Consider the following 9,435-nt stretch of genomic DNA (forward strand, 5'->3'; position numbering starts at 1 on the left):
CTAGAATATTGTCCTAAAATATGCTAAAGTGTAATATTTATCTTTTTTTTTTAAATCCTCACCCAAGGGGATGCTTAGGGAGAGGAAGGGAGAAAGAGAGAGAGATATCAGTGTGAGAGAGAAACATCAATTGATTGACCGGGAATCAAACCTATAACCCAAGTATGTGTCCTGACTGGGAATTGAACTGGCAAACTTTTGGTGCACAGGATGCCCCTCAACCAACTGAGCCACTCTGACCAGGCTACATTTATCTTTAATGCCTTTTTGGATGACCTAAGCCATTTTGTTGTACTCATTGTACTCATAAGCTGCTATTGATAAGATACCAAATACAAAGTGTTTTCTATAATATGAATTACTTCTCACCTCATATGCAAACAGATCACCTGTAAGTCCAGGCAAAATCCATCTAGACTTCTCAATTTTCCAAAATGCATTCAGAGCTGAACTATCCTTATTTCAAGTGGTGAAGAAACTGCAGAATCACTAGGGCTAAGAAGGACCTTGACAGCAACTCTGATCCATTTTCTTCCCTTCAGAAGGACCTATTTAACCCATCCTAGACAGGAGGAAATTAATGCTGTCTTTACAGTCCTTCAGAGAAAGTGATTCCACTTCCTTACCGAGCAATCAATTCTTACTGGAACATCTCCTTCTTTCGACCTGGATACATCGAGCCTATCTTGAAGAATCGTTTCTGACAGGAAACTTCTTTCCAACTATAACCTGAATCCATGTGTTTATTTCCTCTTGTCCTTTGCTAAGTCAAAGTGTAGAGCTGCTCACTTCTACCCTCTGTGTAAGGTGGCTTTATCAAGCCCAGGGACTGGAGTTGACTTCGATTGGCTAGATTCCAACCGCCTCGTCTGTCTTTGTTGTAAAGTCCACAGGGCTGAATGTATGCACACCACTCCTGCTTGCAACGTGTGCTCCTCTGTCAGGTCTTGAGATTCAGACAGAAATAGAAAGACCTGGCGGGGGGGGGGGGGGGCCTGCATGACCCCTCCTAAAGAGGGAAAAAGATTAGAGGAGAAGCAATGAACAGAAGACTCAGCCTGGCCAAGTGCTGGAGAGGTCCCATGGGAGCTCAAACAACAACATGCTCGACAAACATTACACCCTCAGACTCCACATGCTCAAGCTTGGGGCTGGGAAATGGAGAATTCATGCCTTTGAATCTGGAGATACTCCACCCCCACCCCAAGTGAAGATGCAGCTCTGAGGACTTCACTCAGTTGCCTGTTTGTTGTCTTCTCCAAATACAAGTATCCCAGGGCCTGAATTTCCTCACTGGAAACATTCCACAGAGGGGCCCTTTCTCACAAGAACTGCATAAGACCATCTCAAGACAGGACAGTGGTAGCTCATCCCTCAACACAATGGTTCATCCCCCAACACAACGGTTCATCCCCTCATGACAACGTATGGCAAACTGTGCTTGTTGTAAAGTCTCAATGCATCCCTATTCAGATGTGAACCCACAAACTACACAGTCAGCCAATAAGTAATGACTGAGTTCCCACCCTGAGTTGACTTAAGCACCATGAGAAATCCAGCATGGTGCTGAGCCCATGCGAGGATTTGCTGAGAGCTCTCTTCATTTCCCCTTGTTCTCTCTAAAGCTACCCCAGCAACCAGAGCTGGCCTTAGCAACAGGAGACCAGAGTGGTTCCCCTGACCTACTCCCACAGTCTTTCTCTGCCATCTTTGGTCTGGAGACAGCATGGTAATGAATGAGCAAAGGACTTGGAGCCAGACTTGTGCTTGTTTCAAGTCCAAGTCCACTATTTCCAAGTTGTCTGATCTTGGGTGAGTTACCTATCTGCCTGAACTAAGTGTCCTCAACTCTAAAGCTTGATGTCACAGGATTATGACAAATTCTAATAGTTTCTACCATTATCCTTCCAAAGAGTCCTTTTGATGGTGGTTAGCACCCGGTGGGCATGATCATTTTAAGCTGAATGCTGGGATTGTCCTTCTGGACATATCTACACTGTCAGCCCCTGATTTTCCTAAACCTTCTGGGTGTATGGTTATTAGACTAGTTGCTTTATAAAATAGCTGAGATTAATTGACTTATATGATAATGAAATGAATAGGGCTCTCTGTCATTCCATATTTTAGTGAGAGTCATATTAAGAAATAAATTTGCATCAATGATTCTGTATTCTTTATTACTAAAAAGTAAAAAATATAGATTCTTATATTTTAGAGGATGAATAGATAGTCATAATATCTAGGCATGTCTTTATGTACCAAGCACTGTTCTAAATGCTTTATAGATATTAACTTATTTAATCCTCACAACAATTCTGGGAGGTAAGAACTATTTTTATCCCCATTTTAAAGATGAGGTAACTGTGGCATAGAGAATTAATTGAGGGCCCAAAGTCAGACAGTTCGATAGGTCAAATCAGGCCAGCTGGGTCCATGGTGGTATTCAATGCCTCGTACCTTACAAACTATGGATCTTTCTTGGAATTATGGATCCATTCCTAAGAAGGTTTCTAAATCCTTTTTTAATATGAATGTTCTAGATAGATAGATAGATAGATAGATAGATAGATAGATAGATAGATAATAGATAGAAAAACTAAAAGAGAGAGGTTGTGCTCTATTTTTTAGGGTCCAAGAGTTCTATTACATGATGCCGTATGTATTTTCCATCTTAATCTGAAGACATTCAGCATAATGAGAATTACCTGAGTGAGTATTGCCAGAGCCCTGCCCTATCTGTACTCTTGATTGTGCTTATGACCAGTACTCTGCAGATAGCATCCTAGAGAGACAATGTTTTGATGATAATTATTAAATGACGAGAGGCCCAGTGCACGAATTCGTGCACCATTTGGGTCCCTCAGACTGGCCTGTGCCCTCTTGGAATCCGGAACCCATGGGGGATGTAGTAGTGTGCAAAGCGGCAGGTGGCTGGGGAGGAGCCCGAGCCCGGGCCAGGCATCGCACTGCTGCACCTGCTGCCGCCGCCTGGTAGCACTGCCACGGAGGCTTCCACTGCCCGGCTTCTGGCACCCATCAGTCAGCTGAGCAGCACTTCCGTTGTGGGAGCACACTGACCACCAGGAGGCAGCGCCTACGTTGAGCGTCTGCCCCCTGGTGGTCAGTGCACATCACAGCGACTGGCTTTTAAATATATAGATTGGCTCATCTAAATGAATCCTGGTGAAATGAATTTGGTGGGAAAAAGAAAATATAATCAGGATGACTCAACTGATCATGTACTATGCTCACAATCAAAAGAATTAGTTGGGCTACTGAAGCACAAAATGGGCAAATTAATTGGTATTTTACATAAACCAAAACAACTCATCTATTATGAAAAAATGTTGTTAATTAGGATTTTATTGATTTGTCTTATTTTCTTTGCTATAAATATGAGTTCATACATGATTTCACACTTGTACATATTTAAGTGCTAGCATAATTTAAAAATACTTTGTTGAAACTGTGGAGCAACAGTATTTTCTTTTTCAAGTGAGATCCATATATTTCTCCAGCTTGAGAAACAGCAGCATAAAATAGGTAAGTTATAGTGTATTACATATAATGTGTTTTATATATATATGTTTGAAATGATGGGTCTAATCTATAAAAAACAAATTTCAATTTTTTATTGCTGAATGTATTAGTACTTATTTTGTTTCAAAAATTCTGCCTGCCACTAATTGGATGACTAATGCAAATTAATTTCACTAGGATTCTCTGTGAGGGTACATGTATGTATGTTTTTATTATATTAATTGGTTGACTAATGCAACTTAATTTCACTAGTATTCAGTCTACCCATGGGTAATACTAAAACAATAATGCTGGTGCCTTAAGGAGATTGTGAGTACTTAATTGTATGATGGATGTGAAGGTATTCCAAAGAGTCATGGCATAATGTGAGTTCTCTGTGAGGGTACATGTATGTATGTTTTTATTATATCAATTCATATTGAATTTAACTATTTACAGGCTGTGTGCATGCTCTCTGCCCTTCCTATTTTGAAATCAGGTAATCAAAAATTTGCTTAACCTATTAATCATTACATTTTTCTAAGATATATGTTTTCTTTTGCCTATTTTCAAACTGGAAAGTAAACCTATTTTCTCTGTATGCTTGAGAATATTAATAGCTTTCTTGCATTTTTTTCCTAGCTTTATTATGTATTTCTCAATTTTGACAACCAAAAAAATATATATAGATTTCCAGGTGCAGAAATTGGTAGTATATTTTCTGCTCTGTTCCCAACATCCTTCTTGATGATGCACAGCAATATTTTGTTGACATTTTTGTTGACCGCAGCAGTGTATTGGGTTTCAATTTCATCTGTCTGGGCCAGAATACTTCACTTGGATGCTTCTCTTAACCTCAAATGCCACCTGTCTGCAAATGAGCCTCGTCATCTCTCCCACCTGCCTTCCTGCATTTGTACCTTTGTCCTTCTTATCACAACCTAAAATTCTTGGGTTTGACTCCTTCTTACCCTCTTCTTGTCACCAGATTCATCCATTCTTCCTTCTGCGTTCCTTCCAAACCCACCCTTTTCTTTCACTTCCATTGCTAGACCCCCAGTTCATCCATCCATTCATTCAAAAGGCTATTTAGTATCTACAATATGTCAGGCATTGTGCTGGTGCTAGGAATCAAAAGAGAAGTAAACTCCAGTGTCTGTCCTGAAGGTCATGAGTTAGGCAAGATGACATGCACTTACTGAATAACAGGATAACTGGTATACCACATGTGCATAGGGGTCCAGTAGCTCTGCTAAGAAGAAAGTATAACTAGTTTGGCTTGTTCAAAGAATGCTTCCCAGAAAAGTTGATGCCTGAAGATATAATGACAAGTATGAGGAACCTTCAAGAGAAAACAGATAAGAAGGACAAACTATGCAGACAGAGGAATCTGCCCCCCCCCCCCTTACCTAATCTTCAAAACTGGGATAATCATAGCTCTTACCCAATGAGGCTATTGTGAGACCTAAGTCAAATGAAATAATGCATGTAAAGTGTTTAGTATCTACCACAGAGTAGGCCTGTTATTATTCTGTTATTATTCTTCAAAGAGTGTACAATCTTATTAGGACCATAAGACATAAAATTATGAAAAGCACCCTAGCCGATTTGGCTCAGTGGATAGAGCGTCGGCCTGTGGACCAAAGGGTCCAGGGGTCAATTCCAATCAAGGGTACTTTGCAGGCTCCTCCCCAGCCCAGCCCCTGGTTGGGGTGCGTGCAGGAGACAACCAATCAATGTGTTTTTCTCACATCGATGTTTCTCTCTGTCTTTCCCTCTCTCTTCCACTCTCTCTGAAAAATCAATGGAAAAATATCCTTGGGTGAGGATTAATCAAAAATAAAATAAAATTATGAAAAGCGTCACAGAGATACAAATATTTAAATAGCATTCTACTGGCAAAAGGGCTAAAGTGAACATTACCTGTTATTTATCTCTATATTGTTTATTTATTTTCAACAATACGCAGCTCAACACCTCTATCATTTACTCTCATATTCTATCACTCCTATTATATTCATCATATGAGAACATATGCCTGCTGTGTTCTGCAGGCTTTCCTGGATGCTTAACGTATTATTTCTAATCCTCACATTATCTATGACATAGACATCTGATTTCCCACTTGTGCATGAAAAAATTAGCCCTCGGCTTGGTAAGGGGCCTGCCCAGGTGGGTATATGTCATAAGTGGCTGGTTGGGGTTTGAACTCAGGCCTGTCTGCTGTAGGACACACTGGTTCACTCCATCAGCAAGGTGAACACAACTTAGAAAGTCATACCTCATTAGCCTGCCTCCTCCTGGAATACCTGAGGTAGGTGTCACTGTGTGGTCCTTCATCCAGACAATTTGTGAATCTGTTCAGTGAAACCAGTGATGACAATGTCCTGGCATTGAGACTCTTGAGAATGACAGAACCATAAGTCGGAAATGGATCAGGCTATTCTGAGGACAGCCCAGAATTAGATTAACCTTCCCCAAAAGGTAGAAGGGGAACTGAGGAAGCATTTAGCAAGAAGGACAGGAGAAAGTTTGAATAGGCATGAGAGGAGGCAGGTGGCAGGAGAATGTCCTGGTGAGCAAGGCAAGCAGGACATCAGGGCCATCTGGACACAGCCAGGGAGGAGAATGCTGGTGGGCAGACAATTTCAGTCTGGTGGAGTTGGGGTAGTAACCATAGCTTTGCAAATAAAACCAACTTCATACATAAGGAAGACACCTAAATGGGCAAGGTTTTGAGATCACTGGCATCACCCTTAGCCTCTATTGCAGTGGTTCTCAACCTTCTGGCCCTTTAAATACAGTTCCTCATGTTGTGACCCAACCATAAAAGTATTTTCGTTGCTACTTCATAACTGTAATGTTGCTACTGTTATGAATCCTAATGTAAATATCTGATACGCAGGATGGTCTTAGGCGACCCCTGTGAAAGGGTCGTTCGACCGCCAAAGGGGTCGCGACCCACAGGTTGAGAACCGGTGCTCTATTGAGTGTCCTTGTTACTTCTCTGGCCCGATTTACCCACTGGTCCCCATTTTCCAGCCACATCCTCCACAGTCAATGTCCTCTCCTTTCTAAGGCTAGTTGCCCTTCCAGTTTCAGTGGCCAGGGGCTGGACAACTTTCCTGTCCTCTTGAATTTCCAGAGACACAGTTGGAATTTTGAGGAAAGCTTTTCCTAAGGAAACCTAGGAAATCCAAACACAACAGCAACAAAGGAAATAGAAAGGCATAGAAATGGCTGGACTTTGAGAATATACATTTCTTATACTCTGGCAGCTCAAGTCAAGCTCTGATTACAATGACAACAGCATATGCTGTTTCCTCCTCTCTGGGTGTAAAAGCATACTCCATACGCAGCTGTCTTTGTGGTTTTCAGCCAAGTAACCCACATCCTTCCCCAATATCACTGGGATAATAGCAGCAGAAGTCTCTATCTTGGATGGGATGAAGGACTAGACACAGGCTGCCAGTCTGAGATGAGGGGAGCCTTTGCATATTCTACCTCAGCCTGGCTTCCTGGTGAGGGATGTAGGGCACTTCTTTAAAGAGGGCAGGTAGCACCCACTCCTAATGTCAATGACATATGGGCAACGTGCAGAGAGCCAAGACAGGGGCCCGGTTACCAAAAGGGGCTTCAAAAGATGACTTGGACATAAGGAATAGGAACCTAGTTACCGATGCTGAAGTATGGGGCCAGAGCAGGGTGGCTGCCATGGAGCCAAATTTGGGAAGAACCAGTGCATGACCGGATCTCTGTCAGGGCTATGGCTGCCAGTGAGGGCTCTGAGCTTGCTGTAAGGATGGGAGGAGGGAGAAGCAGGGAGTCTGGTGGGAAGCCCTTCAGTCTTACTCTTAGGCCCCTCGTCTTCCCTCAAGGATGCTTTCTTTCCAATATGGCTCTTGGCCCCACAACCCCTGGGTCAGGTCTAGTTCACTTCCAACCTCAGCCCTAGTTCCTACAAATTCAGCCAGAGGTTGGAATTCACCTGGCCTTTAGGGCCAGACCTAAAACTAAAATGATTTTTCCTAGTCCTTGTCTTTTTTAAAAAAATACATTTTTATTGACTTTAGAGAGAGAGGAAGGGAGAGGGATAGAGAGATAAAAACATCAATGAGAGAGAAACATCAATCGGCTACCTCCTGCATGCCTCCCACTGAGGATCGAACCCCACCTGGAATCAAACCAGTGACCTCTTGGTTCATGGGTAAATGCTAAACCACTGAGCAACAGCAGCTGGGCCCTAGCTCCTGTCTTGTTCTCTCTTTTCTCTTGGTCTTGATGTCTGAGGTCCAGTAAGACTACTCCTCGAGCCAGAACAAATCAGGACATCATGACTCTTCCCTGACATTCCCAGGAAGAGGTGTCTGGTTTTGAGTTTATATATCCTGCCCAATATTACATATTCTAGTAGCTTGGGAGGAAGGGAAGGGACAGCTTTGGGGTTTTACCTGTAATACAAATGCTAGAATATTACCCAATGTATATTCAGCACTATCAAAGTAAGAGGCTGCCTTATTCTATGTGACAATCCTGGCTCTTTAGACCAATAAACAAACAAACAAATAAATAAATAAATAAATAAATAACACCTGCGTAAGTAAAGGAAAATAAACTAGGCTAACCAGGACAACTTAGAAGCACCCAGGGAAAGCTTCCAGGCCCACCCACCCTCTGGGCTGGAGGGCTCCAAGCACATCCTGCTCCGGGTCCCAGGCATAGCTTCCCCTGAAATTAGCATATAGATTCTGGTCTACAAGTCTGCCCTAGCTCTGGGTTAGAGTGATAGTTTATTAACTTAGCATAATCTCATAGTATTATATTTCCTGTACATGAAAAGTTGAGGACTTGTGAGGCCAACAGGAAAGAGCTGGCAGGCTAATATATCCAATATGGATCTTCCACCCTTCCCATGCTGACGTGAGGTGCCAAGAACACTGAATGACTCCAGCAAAGGACTGCACTATTTATTACCCAAACGTCGTTTTCCCATGGTCTGTGTAAAATAATAGCTGCAAGTGCATGGACTCACAGGGAGATGGAGTGGAGGATGGAGAATTAAAGTAACTCAGGGCTTACATTGCATCTCTGCCCTCAACTCTGGGAAAATAGTTTCTTTGTCTCAGTTTCTCCAGTGCTTCAAAAGGATCATGGTGGCTTCCTGGCTTTTCTTGTGTGTGTTTTTCACATTATTGTTTATTGATTTCAGAGAGGAAGGGAGAGGGAGAGGGAGAGGGGAGGGGGAGGGGGAGGGGAGGTAGAAACATCAATGATGAGAATCATTGATCACTGCCTCCTGCATGCCCCCTACTGAGGGTTGAGTCCACAACCCCGGGCATGTGCCCTGACCTGGAATTGAACTGTGATTCATAAGTCGATGCTCAACCATTGAGCCACACTGGCCTGGCTTCCTAGCTTTTTGAAACAGATGTTTTTGTGGCTCCCTACCCCTTCACACCTCGTACAAGAAAGGGCAGACCTGTACCTAGGACAGTGTCTGGGATGGGTTAGACAGTAATTATGGAATGAATAAGTGAATGCATAGAGGAGAAAATTCCTTTTATGAAGGGATAGAAGCTTTATGAGTTTCATGAAGAATTAAGATCTCTAGTTGCTGTAAATAGAGAGGAGGATGGAGCGAACTTATTTCTAAAATAAGTTGTACAGATGATATATTATCAGAAGTTGCAATACAATAAGAATAGTAATTTCTTATTATTTGATGATTTAAGTGTGTCACCTACTTTATGGCCAACGGAGCTCTTCCAACAAACTAGAGAAGAGCAAAGACAATAAAAAAACAAATGATACTCTTAATCTACTGTTTGCCCACATTTATTTGATAGATGGGTGTTCAGAAAAAAGAAACAAACCTATTTACAGCCAGAAAGAAAATGTTGTGCACCTAAGGCGCTG

Source organism: Myotis daubentonii, chromosome 2 (genome assembly GCF_963259705.1).
Source record: "Myotis daubentonii chromosome 2, mMyoDau2.1, whole genome shotgun sequence".
Lineage (NCBI taxonomy): Eukaryota > Metazoa > Chordata > Mammalia > Chiroptera > Vespertilionidae > Myotis > Myotis daubentonii.